Consider the following 15,085-nt stretch of genomic DNA (forward strand, 5'->3'; position numbering starts at 1 on the left):
GCACCTGTAGTCCCAGCTACTCGGAGAGGCTGAGGCAGGAGAATGGCGTGAACCCAGGAGGCGGAGCTTGCAGTGAGCCCAGATCACGCCACTGCACTCCAGCCTGGGTGACAGAGTGAGACTCCGTCTCAAAAAAAAAAAAAAAAAAAAAAAAAAAAAAACTCCCTCTCCACTAAACGCTGCTCCACAGAGATCCTGCAGGTCCACCCTGGCAGAACAGCTGTTCCCGCATCACAAGCTAATGTCAAACCAATGACCTTTTCTCAGTGCTCATCCTCCTTGATTTCATGACACCTTTGACACTACTCACTCCCCTCCCCACCACTCCTGATCCTTCATATGGTCAGAGTCCCCCAAAACAAAGAGGCAATCCATAGGTATGAAAAATGAATGACAACATTCTCCTGATTCTCTTCCACACTCTTTTATACTCTACACTGACTCACCTAAAACTCTGGCATTACAAACTTGTCTTCCAACTCTTCCTCCACACGCATTTATTACCACCCTTAAAGATCTCATCCACTCTGCCTCAAATCATGAAGGATCAGTGCACCAAATCTGCAATTTCAGCTCTAACCTCTCTCAAACACCTCCTAACACTCCTCCTGAAATACCATCAAACCTAAGTTATATGATTGGCCTTCACTATAGAAGAGTTCTGCATCCATGGATCCAACCAACCTCAGGTTGAGAGCGTCTTTAAAATGAACAATAAAACAGTAAAAATATAAATAGTACCCCATTTTATATCAGGGACTTGAGCATCCTCAGATTTCGGTATAAAATCCCAAATCTCCCCTTAGAGACCAAGGGACAACTATATAGACTTTTCACCCTTTCACCATTACAAAGTAACAGCTCTTCCAGTGTATTTTCCAATCTCACCACTTCCCAAATCAACCAAGTTTGCAAACTAACAAATCAAACAAAAAGGAAGGGGTTGGGAGAACATCAAATGTGGAACCTAGCTCCAGCTTTGTTACTAATCAACTGTGTGAATTCAAGGAACTTGCTTAATCCTTTCGACTCCATGTATTTGAGAAATTGAAGGATGGACTAAAATCTTTGCAGCCTCCTGGCTCTCACACCTTCATTTCTCAAAAGTTATCCAGACTTGACATTTCTTTCTCAATTTCTCAAAATGATTCCCTTTGCATTTCTGCCGCTACCACCTAGTTCAAATGGGTATTTTGTTCATGCAGAGTATTCCTACAGTCTTTTGGTATTCCTGCTTTCTACCCCCAATCTCAGTCAACCTATTCAAACTTCTTTGTGACATTATTCTTTAGTTTGAAAATATTCAGTATTTCCCCTTAGCCTGCTAAGTATATTATTCTTAACCTTGCATTAAAGACCTTTGATAAACTGATCTCTAACTAATTTCCTAATTTCCCAACACTACTTCTTACTCTAAAACAAAAAGGCATACTTCCCAGACTTGCAACAAGTTCAGTAGCCAAGCTGTCTTGAGCCAATAACACCACCTAGTGGTGAAGGCTCTAAACTAATGTAACATCTTGACCTCTTCCCTTCCGAAAGATAATGCAAACATTACTATTTTGTTTCCTGCCCTCCACTCCTCACATACAGCTTATTTGTTTTCACCTTTCCTCTTCAACATTTCTTTCTTTTTCTCTCTCCTTAACCTCTGCCTCATAAAAACAATCCTCCCTTTTTTAGTAAGATTATTTAAGTCATAGTCAAGATTATCTATGTTCTATGTAGACAAAAAAAAGAAGACAATCCTTTCCCTCAGATAACATGGTACGGTGAGGTCTTCAGAATTTCTCTCCACTCATCACACCACAAGCCACACTATGCTTTCTATAACTTGCTCTTCACACATCATTTCCTCTGCTTGAATTGTTCCCCTCTGATTCACACTTCCCTCAGAACTCATATTATCCTAAATCCACCTGCCCCAGATCCCCCAGCTCACTGAGGTGCTGCTACGGACCACCTTGACCTGAATGGATTTCTTATCACACTGGTCTACAAGAAACTGTGTACTTGTCCTCTCCCTTATCAGACTACAAGCTGCTTGAGGGCAGGAAACACGATTTGTTCAGCACTAGATGTTGTATCTGGCTCAATGTTTGACACAGCGGAGGTCCACTATTGTTGGACTGGTAAATGGACAGATGAATAAAGCATTAAGAGTGAGAAATGGGAGGCAGGACTGTGTTGGGGAGGGGATATAGAGAGGGATAACATATGAAAATAAAACATCCATCCTCAAATTAACAGAAAATCCAGGCACAACCACGAGGCTGGTAACAACACTGCAGGTGGCTGCTCTGTAGAGGACTCATTTCCAATAGCTCAGAAAGAGGTCACCACCCACCTTACACTGCCTCAAAATTGGCTATAGATAATGCCAGGTCAGTGTCTGTGTTGCAGATTATCACGAAGCTCTAACCTTAATATTCTATGAAGGATACAGATTAAATCATGACTAATTTTCCTAAGCAGTGTGTAGACGACTTTATTATTTTTACTTTATAGACTTATCTTCACATACATAATGAACCCTTGGAATTAAGCAAGAATTCAGGCAATGTATTTAAATCTGGGACTTACAGCAAAAGATGACTTAAAAAACTTAAAAGAGTGAAATATGCGGATTCCTCATCAGAATATATTTTTGAAATGAAAAGTTCCCCTCAGATATAAGAGAAAACGGCAACTTCCTGATCTTAATTGACGTATATCACTCATTTCAAAAACTCTTCTCCAGTGTCTAAGGATAAATAAGCATTTGCAAACTGAACAATTAAGTGAGACCAAAAGATAGAGTTTGGCTTCAACTTCTATATAATTTGGTCAAAAGAACAATTATCTAGCGCAAATCCCACTCATAAAGATTAAACAGCACATCAAGCCTTACGGCTCCCTGCTATTAAATCAGGTCCTTTAGGCTACAAATTATGCCACTGAGACAGAATCTAATGCAATAATAATGTACTAATTTGATTTGGCTGATTGATTCTACATAAAATCAGCCAAATTTGGGTGGAAAGCAAGTGGGTAAAGTGTTAAAACATAATCTCTAAGATCCTATCCACCTCTAACATTCAAAGAAACGACTGCTTCAAAGGGACCTCAAAGCAAAGTCTAAAGGCAATGGAAAGGTAGAGGATGATCAAGGGAATGAAAACAGAATTAGTTTGTGCATAATTTTTAAAGATTTTTCTTCTCTTTTTTCTTTTTCTTCTTTTTTTTTTTCCCCAGGCTGAATTGCAACGGCACGATCTCGGCTTACCGCAACCTCCACCTCCCGGGTTGAAGCGATCCTCCTGCCTCAGCCTCCCAAGTAGCTAGGATTAACAGGCATGCGCCACCACACTCGGCTAATTTTGTATTTTTAGTAGAGACAGGGTTTCTCCATGTTGGTCAGGTTGGTCTCGAACCCCCGACCTCCGGTGATCCGCCCGCCTCGACCTCCCATAGGGCTGGGTTTACAGACGTGAGCCACCGCGCCTGGCCATAATTTTTAAATATTTTTCTGTTGGCACCTGTCCGGACCATGGATTTAAATGATCTACTAACATGATGAGAACCCAACGGGGATACTTCTAGTGACAAAAGAGACAAATGAATATACAGGTGGCCCGAAATGATTTTATAAAGTCCTCTAACAACCACACTTCTTTTCAGAGTGCCAAATAATTTGGCTCATTTAAGGTGTTCATTTTTCAAAAAATGGTTATACAAATGCAAACTTCATTCAAATCAAACCTTACCTTGAGCTTGTTAAATGCCATGTTTAGCATAACTCAAGGCTTATACCAATTGTTGTTTTAAAAAATTACATAGTGTTTTAAGTATTTTTACATCTTAAATACAAAGGAATAATTCTAATTGTGGAATCAGAGCTGTCTTCCTAAGACAAAAAGACAAAGACAAATATCACAATTAACTATTAACTGGAGAAACACCTTTTCAAACGTCCCTGTAACAACTAGATGTGTTGGACAGCATAACCAAACTCATTAAGAATAGTGTGAAAAACAACACCATTACCTAGTTCTCACACACAGATACCTTCTTAAACTATCGAAACCTGTATCTGAATATATGAAGCACTAAGAATCTGCTTTTGAAAAAGAAATGAATAGCTGAAGGTCATTTTCTTTTCAATCTTTTCTCATACTAATAATCACTGTTAATATCCACTTAAAAAAGTAATCGCCTCTATCAGGCACCCGGGAATTGCTTAACAAAAGCCACTTAATGAAACCACAGTTCAGACAAAAAAAAAAAAAAAACTTAACTGCATAGAAAATATTTATGAGTTTACTTTCCTAACTCATACAATTGCGTCCTTGTTTCCAAAGCCTTGCAATTCACATCAGCGGAAACAAAAAAATCTAACACACAGCAGAAAGCTGGCTCTCTAAAAGAAAGCACCGAGTTTTTTGTTTTTTTTTTTTAAGGCAATGAAGGACCAAAACCTCTTTCTTTTAAAAAGATCTTAGAAGTTCCTCCTCCAGAGAAGACAGAAAACACCGACAAACCGCACACTCTGCAGATGTTCAGCCCCGTAATGCAGCCTCGCAGCCCTTCCCTCCGCAGTCCACCGGTTGCATCCGCACCTCCTGCAGGGCGCAAACACCCAGAGACCCAGGGACCCGGCAGCCCCGCGCAGGCCTCCCGCGTGCACCGCTCAGCGAGCGGGTCTTTCGCAGACGGCGGGATGCCCCAGGAGACCGCGAGGCCGGCGCAGCCCAGCGAGCTCCCGGAGGGAAGGCGGCGCGTCAGAAAGGATCGGACCCCAGCAATGGCTCCGGACCGGCCCCGCGCGGTCGCCTCTTTTTCCCGCTCCGCCGCCGGGACCCCCCTAGCCAGTGCTGAACTTCCCAATTGGGAAGGACCGAGTCACTCCACCCCCCGGGAGGTCGCGCACTCATCCGTTTTCGGCAGCGCCGGAGCCCGAGCCGGGGACCGGGCGGACACTCACGGAGCCCGCACCGCAGCGCGCTGCACGCTCTCGCCCCCGCCGGCCGGCCCGCACCCCAGCGAACTTACCGCAAAGTTTGCCCGAAGTGGCGACGGTGCTCTCGTGGAGCTCACCCGCCGTCTCAGCGCGCCCCCGAGCAGGGACCGGGCCTGCCGGGGGCCTCGCCGGGCTCGCGCGTCCGCATGGTACCTGCCGCGCGACCCGCACCCGCTCCCGCTCCTGCGCCCTCTCCCCGCGCCCGGCCGCCCAGCTCGGCCCCGGCGCCGGCGCCTCACGCTCCCCGAGCGCAGGAGATCCCTCCGCCCCGGCCCCGCCCGCCGGCGCCGGCGCTCGTTTCTCGGGCGCGGAAACTCGAGCCGACTTTCCCCGGCTGCCGGCTCGGGGCCCGCGGGTTCGGCCACGCCGTCCCGCCCGGGCCCAAAGAGCCCCAGTCCCTGCGAACGCCAGGTCCGTGCTGGGAGACGAGAAGGCGCCCAGCGGGGTCTAGCGTGGCTCCGAGGGGCAGGGCGAGGCTTGTGATGCTGAGGTTAGTTACGGCCAGCCACAGGCGCTGTGCAAGGAATTGGGGAGTGCTCCAAGCCAAGAAAGGGAAACGTTAGCTTAGCTAAAAAAAAAAAAAAAAAAAAAAAAAAAAAAAGGCTGGGGCCTAATGAGAAAGCTTCCTAGAGGCATCCCTTTAGCTTTTCCATAGCCTTCTGGGAGCCCCTGAATCTGCATTTGAATGGCGCGGCTCTGGGTCCGCGGAGGTTTGGTGGGCTGAAGTCGTCCCCCAGGTCTCCAAAGGAATGCAGCTAGGTCGGAATGTACTTCCTCCTTCAGTCCACACTGAGTCCCCAGAAAATGGAAACGCTTCCCCCGCGACCTTTTTCTGCCGAGTTAGACCCCAGGCCCTCCCCGCCGCGGGCGCCTGGCGTCCCCCGCTGACACCCCGGACGCCCAGGCCTGCGGGACAAAAGGCAGTCGCGGCGTCCCGAGGGCTTCCTAGCTGGGAGTCGGCCCCAGGGGCCCCAAAGCGTGACCCCAGGCCGACAACTGCAAGTTCCTAGGCAGAGGGGAAGCCCCAGCGCCGAGACGCCCGCTCCGAGAACTCCCCGCGCCGGGCGCCCAGCCTGAACGTCCCGGGCGCGGAGCCCATCCCCGGCGCGGGCAGGGCTCCAGCCGCAGGCTCGGCGCAGGGCGGACTCGGCCGAAGCCCGGAGGGCCGGAGGCGCTGGGACGCAGCCTGGACAAGAGGGCGGACTTGATCTCGGAAAGTTTGTGGGACTCAGGCATTTTAACACTGGGAAGACAAAGAGATCCGATTTCCCGGGGACCGGTGGAGGGAGCTTGGCGGGGAGGGGAACGGCAGGGCAGTCAAGTGTGAAAGAGAATTTCCTGGGTTCAAAGTTAACGCAGTCACCTTATAAGCCATCTTAGAGGTGACCGGAAAAAATAATAATAAAAGTGTCTAGCAGGTTGTGGCTGGGAAGGAAAAATAATGCCTGCAAGATGAGTGTGCCGATTCGTAGCCCTATATTCCCTGCCCGCCAGTTGGAATATTCACAGATTCACACATCCAGCAATGCAAACTCCATCATCCAAAGACGTGTTTGCCCCGGCCATAATTGCTGCAAGTGCTTACAGGTCAATTTCATACATGGAACACCTCGAAAGTGGGTGACCTGATCTCCAAGCCCAACCGGCTTGTGCCGCTTGCCGAATTGTAAATCTCAGCAAAACCCAACCACACCGGAACTCCAGCCGTTTCCTGGGAGCGAGGGAGCGGGAGTAGTGCTAAAAGGGGAAAAGAAGAACAGTAAAAAAGTACAAAGATACCATTCCCTGACGTAAAATCACGGGATTTTTTTAAAATGGCACAAAAGAATTCCTGGAGAAGATTACCATTAATTAATAAGTAATAACGCTTCCTAGGGCTTACTAGATGTTTTACATCTGTTTGGGAATCCCGATTTTCCAGGCTCCCTGAGAAATCTATCTGCCTGGAAGAAGTTGCACTTGGTCGCCACAGGAGCCGCCGAGAGCCAGGGATGGAGATTTCAGACTTAGGACTCTGCCACGATTCTACTGATCCTTAAGCGCCAACAGAACGAAATGGACATGCCTGTTAGCTACCGCAAATCGAATTATTTTCATGAGAGAGAGAAATGTGGTTCAAGTTCCACATTTGTCCTTTAAATAATCGACCCTCCCTAACCCTGTCCCCAAAGGCTCGTGGAAATTAGGGAGGGGGTTGGGGAGACGGTTCCAGAAACAAAACGCTTTCCTCCAGCACGGCCTCTACATCCAGTCCACCCAAGCTGATTTTTGTAACTCATATAAAGAATGGGCCCGGGTGGGTGGTCAGTGAAGACTGGGGTGAGCAAGCGCCCACGTCGCCGAGCGCCGGGGAGGTCCAGGTTCGCCCCCGCGCAGAACCCGGCAAGGAGTGCGCCTCGCCAGGTGCCCGGACTAGAGGGCGCTGCGCCCCTGCAAATCTCGCGGCCCCGATGCGCCCTCCCTAGGCACCATTGCTATAATAAGTTACCTTCAAAATAATGCACAAACAGCATTGCCTCTCAAGTTCTTTTGAACAGTGCTCTATATGTATTTTATGAATTCCCAAAGCTATGCATACGAATCTTTCATCGCCGAGCCGCACAAAGCCAGAGGGATGCGCAGCTCCTGGAGCCGAGAACCCGTAGGGCGCACACGCTTCCCCGCACTCGCTTAGAGCCACACACCCCACGTAATTTCATTTACGGTTTAAACTTAAATGCCAAAAGGCATGCACGATTTGAACAAAGAACTCACCAGTCTAGCCGAGTCCTCGGCCCTGGGCTCTAAAGTCCCCGGCAGCTCCGTGATCCCCCCGCGGTGTAGATATGTGTTACGAGCCGGGTTTGAAGTACCAACTTTGCCTCCCCGGGATCTTCAGCGTGTCCCTAACCAGAGTGCCAACGTCCGTGCCGCCGGGACCCAGGCGGCCGCATCTCCGGAGGCTTCCGACCAGGACAAACTTAAGCACCAAACGCAGGCGAAAAGAGAGTGCGCGGGGCCGGAACGAGGGCCCGGGAGCAGCCAAGTTTGTCAGGACGTGCCCAGGCAGCCAGCCGCCGAGTTGAGGAGTTGCGGCCGGCGGCTGCGGCGACTCGCTGCCTCTTTCCCGACTCCCTCCCTCTTGGAGGCGGTGGGGGAGGGGAGGTGACGTCAGCGCCCCGCCTCGCCCCCCGCCCCGGGCGCGGACGGGATTCTCCGGCTGGGCGCGCCACTCCGGCAGTCGCAGCAGCGGGCGCGGAGGCTGCGGGGGGTCCCGGCCTCTGCGGTCTCTCTGGCCGGCCGCAGCTGTGGCGCGGGTGAAACGCCTGCCCTCCTCCTTCGGCTGCGTTTCCCGGGCGCCGGCGAGCGCGGGCGTTCCTCGCACTCAGCGCCTGAGCCGCCCGGAGCCCCGCTGCGCGCACTTCCCCGGCTCGCGGAGCCCCTCCGGCGGCGTTTCCCACGCCGCGGACTGCAGGTGATGCTCTTCCTCTTCTGCAGCTGAAATTCGTCGCGACGTGTCGCCTTCCAGATTTTTGCTGGGCGGAAGCATGAACAGTCTCTGCAGACTGGCCTGGGCGACTTGTACTTTGTGGCCCTCCAACTTCTGGATGTGAATTTTTTTTCACGACTGACTATGCTGTTCGTGGTCTTTATGTTGAAAATCACGGAGCTGTATTTTTATTTTCAAATTCTTTCCCAATGCTACTCTTGCCTTGACCGTACTCTGAAGCTTATATGGTTCTGAGAGGAGGGGGCGAAGGGATAAGGGAGGAGCCAGTTCCTAACGTGTCTTACAAGTCATCCGTAGTGATAGGGGCTAATACACAAATCACTGTCTCCTCCTCGAAATAATACCCATTTAGATAAATGCAAACACTATTGAGGTTTAATTTATAAAAGAATGCGTCGTCTTTATGTAAGTGTCCAGCCTCCAGGAAATTATCTGCTGTGGAATATATTTTTAATGCCGCCACTAAAGTACCAAAATATCTCCCTGAACAGCGTGAAATTCCGAGGGAGCCATTTCTGTGAGTTGACATTGTCCCCAGAAGATTGTCATTAACATTCAAGATCCTTGCAAAAGGGGGCTGGGGGCGTTTCTATCATATATTTGCATCCCTTGGTATAAATATGTTGATCAGTTTAGCTGGTCGTTCTTTTGCAAAGGTCAAGAGCAAAATTCTGAGCACAGAGGAAACTGGGCAGGGAGCTAAACAGTAAGGAGAGAACAAGATTAGGTGATTGGAATGTTGTGTGTGTTTAGCCTTGAGGTCATAACTTGTCTAAATGTCAGTGTCCTCATCTGTGATATGGGACTAATACCTGCTTCGTGTGGTAAAAATGTATTCATATGTTTATCCATTCAAAAAAAAAGTACTGAACTCTACTTGCCAGGGAGATAGCAGTTATTCATGCAGGCAAAACATTTTTACTGAGCATCATATGAAGTGTCTAGCACGCACATAGTAGGTACTTAAACAATATTAGTTTTCCTGCCCTCCCCCGCTCCCTTCCCTCACTTCTTTGCAGTCTCAGTTTTTAATCCATAAAATCAGCATCATCACCACTGATTCGAGATTCTGCCAGGCAGGTCTCCAGACTCAAATCAGGTCTCCTGGGCTCAAGAGATCCTCCTGCCTAAGCCTCTCCCTCAAGGTACATTTTGATTTGGAAGGGAGGAGAGGATCCAGGGAGCTAGGACACGGAGGGATACAGGAAGGGACTTTAGAGCTCCTGCAGACCGCGAGGGCAGCTAGAGGGTGCCAGATTCCTGAGGAGGGAGGAGGCTGGCTTGAGAGGCCAGTCTGTCAGTGCCCAGCGGACTTCTCCTGCTTCCCCGTTTCAACTACAAAGGCTCTCTCCTTTTGTGTCAATAGTTGAAATTAGAAATTGACCACATATTGCAAGTCCTCAAAATGATTCACAATAAATTCACCCCGAGAGGCTTCTGGTTGAAGTCCATTTGGTTTGCTGTACTAACTTTAAAGTTGTCATAAATAAACCAAATTACTTATATTAAAAAAGATAAAAATCACAAATGACAGAAACTGATGAATAACAATTGATGATATTAGTCAAAATAGCTAGTTTTCAAAGTGAGATGGGCAGAAAACTTTTAACAAAACCTCTAGAGCTGTGCTAATGTAGTGTGTAGCCACTTGCCACATGTGGCTACTTTCATTTAAACTAAATTAAAATGTACTTCCTTAGTCTTACTAGCTACATTCCAAGTTTCAATGACCATGTGTGGCTAGTGATTATTGTATTGATCCGAGCAGATCAAAGAACATTTTCGGCATGACAGAGTTCCACTGGACACCTTGGTATAGATCTTTAAAAACACTGCTATTTTATGGAAGGCTACATCAAATGTAAAATTTCAGTGTGTCCAATAGTGAGTCACTTCTGGAGTATAAGGGAGGACCCAGAATCACAGAACGGTTCATTCATTCAGCAAATATTTATCAAGTACCAACAATATGCTGGGTGAAAATATGTAAGACCCAAGATTTAATGAGGTAGGTGTGTTTAGTGATTAAGAAATATTAACATGCCTTTTAGTTGTTTTCTCTCTTTGCTGACTAGTAAAACCAGGGGAAATCATAGATTTAAAGCAGGAAACAATTCTGAGACATTTTTTGGAATAGCCCTAGGACCAAACACTTGTAAGTAGGCTTGACTGACTCCTGGCATCCCACCCTCTCTGCTGCTTTCACTGCTTTCTCATCTGCCTGCGTGCCCATTGCGGCCTCCCGTTCCTGGAGGTGAGAGGAAGTATCAGCCCTCTCCACCTCCCCTACGCCTTGGAATTATTCTACCCTTTGCATTCAAATATAGCTCTTCTCCAGAATCAGCTTGTACGCTCAGAGGGAGCCATCAGAACATCAGACACCTGGCCGGGCGCGGTGACTCATGCCTGTAATCCCAACACTTTGGGAGGCTGAGGCGGGTGGATCACCTGAGGGAAAGAGTTTGAGACCACCCTGGCCAATATGGTGAAACCCCGTCTCTACTAGAAATACAAAAATTAGCTGGGCATGGTGGCGGGTGCCTGTAATCCCAGCTACTCGGGAGGCTGAGGCAGGAGAATCACTTGAACCCGGGAGGCAGAGGTTGCAGTGAGCTGAGATGGCACCACTGCACTCCAGCCTGGTGACAGAACGAGACTCCGTCTCAAAAAAAAAAAAAGAACATTAGACACCTAGTCAATCTGATGGGAATCAGTGCTGGTTAACTATGGGTATGAGTATGTTATAATAATATCCTTCCACCCTTCCCAGTGCATTATAGCAAGGGCTTTCTTAAAGCTATACTTAAAACATGAAATTTCTAATGCCATAACCAGTCACTTGGGAAAGTATTTGGAGGTATTACAAATCAACTACTATTGGCTAACAATTTTTTAAAAAGGTACAAAGTATACTTTCATTTTAAAGACAGATCCATAGTGGAGTAGGGCAGCTATAGACATTCTGTCCCTCAAATATAAGATAAACATCCCCAAGTGGTTTGGGAACAGATGTTGCAAAATAAATAGAATTTTTGTGATGCTTTCCCAGCTCAGTGATTGAAGGATTCTGAGTCTAACTTTTTCAACAATAGGCAACAAGTCGTCCAGCAACTTACTGTTGAAGCTACTTTCTCAACAGAAGTGTGCAGTAGAAAGAGCACTAGACTTGAGGTTAGAAGACCTGTTTTGAATCTTGTCTTTGACATCTATAGTTTGAATTTATTTGGTTATAACTGAATTTTGGGAGTCTCACTTTCCTCTATAAAGATAGATCTCTAAAATGGACACATACACACACAAAAAATCTACCTCACTGGTTGTGAGAGATACCAGTAAAGAATAATTGTGGCGGAGCACAGTGGCTCCTGTAATCCCAGCACTTTGGGAGGCTGAGGCGGGTGGATCACCTGAGGTCAGGAGTTCCAGGCCAGCCTGACCAACATGGCAAAATCCTGTCTCTACTAAAAACACAAAAATTAGCTGGGCATGGTGGTGTGTGCCTATAATCCCAGCTACTCAGGAGGCTGAGGCAGGAGAATCACTTGAACTCATGAGGCAAAGGTTGCAGTGAGCTGAGATTGTGCCATTGCCCTCCAGCCTGGGCAACAAGAGTGAAACTCCATCTAAAAAAAAAAAAAAAAGAAGAATTGTGACTACAACATCATTATTCTCCTCAAATTTACCTGCTGTGTCTCACCCTGCCACTCCCATCTCAGCTATGAAGCTCTGTAGAACCAATGGCCAGTAACATGTATTTACGGCCAGTTATGCTCCAGACTTGGTTCCAACTTCTTTAGATGCATTATCTCATGTCATTCTTACAAAATCCTGGGAAGCATTAGCAATTAATCCCCTACCCCGATTTTACAGATGAAAACTGAGGTTTGAGGTAGATTAAATAACACACTGGGTCACCTTTCAGACTGAAACCCAAGGCTGGCCGCCTCCAAAGCAAACACTCTTGCCTGCTGTAGTGCACTAGCTCCTCATAGCCTGCACCTCATTTGCACCCTTCAGGAACCATGACAGTTTTACACTAAAGGTCAGCAATGTTGTGGTTTAAGACTTGGCCTAGGAGGGGAGCAAAAAACTATCAAATAATAGCTGCAGGAAAATGCTCTCTTGTAGCAGCTACGAGTTTGGATAAATAATTGTGTAAAAGTAGGTCCTTTAATCAGAGTGAGAGCATCAGTGACTGTGTTCAGGAATACATACATAAAATACATCCATTATTTGTTTGGATTACATATTTATATATATATATATATGCATACTGTTAGACACATTGCTTTTCAATTCAAAAATTATAGTCTGGCTTTTAACTTGTTTAGACTGAACGGCAGAAAAATACACACCAATGCTTCTCAATGAATTCTGACAAGGACTGTCACATGCTTTCATGATCAGCATTTGGATTTAGACCTCGCTTTTCTCTTTCCTGGACTGGAACCACTAGTGTTTTGTTTTTTTCTCTCTCCAATTCTCCTTTCTCTCCATTTCTGTTTTACATATGACAACAAGTAATTTTACCCTTGGAATATTCCCTCTAGCTATACTTCTTTACTATTAAATCTCATCCCTTTTCCTGGTAGAATTTCTTAGTCACAAAAGCTAATCTTATATAGAAACTTTAATGCGGTATGGTGATATTTTCTCAGCATCCATTCTCTAACAGATCATCTATCTAAACCCGTCAGGGTAGTTCTCTATTTCTTGTCATGGGCATGTTGATCAATGGTAGTCGGTGAGATATTAAAGGAAGTTTCTTGGAGGCTTCTGGAAAAAAAATTCCTCCCTCCTAAGAAAGAACCACAAGAGATATTATCTGAGAAAGAAGTTTTTAGATACAAAATGATTCAGTCTTGCAGACTATTGTTCTATCATAATGGCAGACAAAAATAAGGACGTCATGGTTGGGACTACAGTAGTTATCTTGATTAGTGAGGATGAGGCCTAAACCAAGGAAGGCAGATGAAGGGCCTGGATGACATTGAAAGAACCATCCCTGTAGGCCACGCAAACTAAAGACGTGTTTTTTTGTTTGTTTGTTTTGTTTTTAATGGGAGAGCATAAGTTTCTATATTGTTTAATCTGAGTTGTGTTGGGATTAGCATTACTTGCAGTTGACATCATCTATTTCAACTAAGCAATCCCTTTTAAAATATCCTAGGAATTATTTTAAAGAAAACATAAATTGATGTACTTCAGCTCATTGGTCAGCAGGAATTGGGCCTAACTCCAATGATAAGATTGAAGGATTCTTGAAGCTTTCTCTTAATGGTGAGTATACTAAACTACTTGGGCTGCCATAACAAAATGCCATCGAATGGGTGGCTTAAATAATAGAAGTGTATCTTCTCATGTTTCTGAGGGCTGGGAATCCAAGATCAAGGTGCCCACAGTGTCATTTCTGGTGTGGCCTCTTTTCCTGCTTTGTAGGTGGACACACTCTCTCTGTATCCTCACATGGCCTTGCTCGGTGCCTCAGAGAGAGCAAGCTCTGGTGTCTTCCTCTTACAAGGATACAAGTCCTGTTGGATTAAGGCCCCACCCTTATGGCCTCAGTTAACCTTAATTGCCTTCCTAAAGGCCCTGTTTCCAAATACAGTCACATAGAGGGTTAGGGCTTCAACACATGAATTGGGGAGATGGAAGAAAGATTCAGTCCATAACAGTGAGAAAGAAGTTTTTAGATGCAAAATTATTTAGTCTTGCAGACTATTGTTCTATCATAATGGCAGACAAAATAAGAACATGAAATTTTATTTGTTTAACCAGAAGATTCTTCTCCACTCCCACTGCTCTTTCCTCAAGTACCCAAAACCTTCTAGTATATTTTCCAATTTTGTAAAGGAACTCCCGGAAGTGAATATTAACCAAACTCAGATATCCAATACTTACCAGAGGATAAATAGTCAGCTGGAAACACCGACTGTCAGCAAATCTATGAACATTTGGAATTTGAATTTCTTTGTACCTGTAACTGTCAATATCAAATTTCGAGCCAAAAACTGAAGTCAGCTTATATTTGGCGATATGGCCTACTTTGTTCACACTTTGTCCTTTATTTGAAATAGAATCATTCAAAAAAAAAAAATTAAGACTTGTGCCATGTTGGCCAGTCACGGTAGCTCACACCTGTAATCCCAGCAGTTTGGGAGGCCAAGGTGGGTGGATCACAAGGTCAGGATATCAAGACCATCCTGGCCAACACGGTGAAACCACGTCTCTACTAAAAATACAAAAAAAAAAAAAAAAAATTAGCCGGGCGTGGTGGCTTGCACCTGTAGTCCCAGCTACTCGAGAGGCTGAGGCAGGAGAATCGCTTGAACCTGGGAGGTGGAGCTTGCAGTGAGCCGAGATTGTTCCACTGCACTCTAGCCTGGGCGACAGAGCGAGACTCCGTCTCAACAAAAAAAAAAAGAAAAAAGACTTGTGCCGTGTTAAGGATAAGATTCTTTAAGTGGGTTTGGTTGTTTTGCATGTTTAGGAAGGAACATCGTTTGCCCCTGCCCCCAACCCATCCTTTTCTATGCAACAATTTGTGAAATATTGCCTCTCCTGTATGGTTAGGTGTATGAAAGACCCAGAACAAA

General features: G+C 46.2%; 1 protein-coding gene across 11 annotated transcripts in view; it reads right to left on the bottom strand.

The window, feature by feature from the left end:
- The window catches only part of FAT1 (FAT atypical cadherin 1), a 141,172-nt gene extending 132,490 nt beyond the window's left edge, over nucleotides 1-8,682 (bottom strand). For 3 of the 11 annotated variants that reach the window (XR_004031094.1, XR_004031096.1, XR_004031095.1), the window contains exon 1: nucleotides 7,754-8,682. The gene's annotated coding sequence lies outside the window, so the exon portion shown is untranslated. Of the gene's footprint in view, nucleotides 1-5,031; nucleotides 5,243-7,753 lie in introns of those variants that run through there. The other 8 variants (XM_030816422.1, XM_030816421.1, XM_030816419.1 and 5 more) reach the window with 5 other exon arrangements.
- Between the last annotated feature and the right edge of the window lie 6,403 nt (nucleotides 8,683-15,085).

This window comes from Nomascus leucogenys, chromosome 7b (genome assembly GCF_006542625.1).
Source record: "Nomascus leucogenys isolate Asia chromosome 7b, Asia_NLE_v1, whole genome shotgun sequence".
Classification (NCBI taxonomy): Eukaryota; Metazoa; Chordata; class Mammalia; order Primates; family Hylobatidae; genus Nomascus; species Nomascus leucogenys.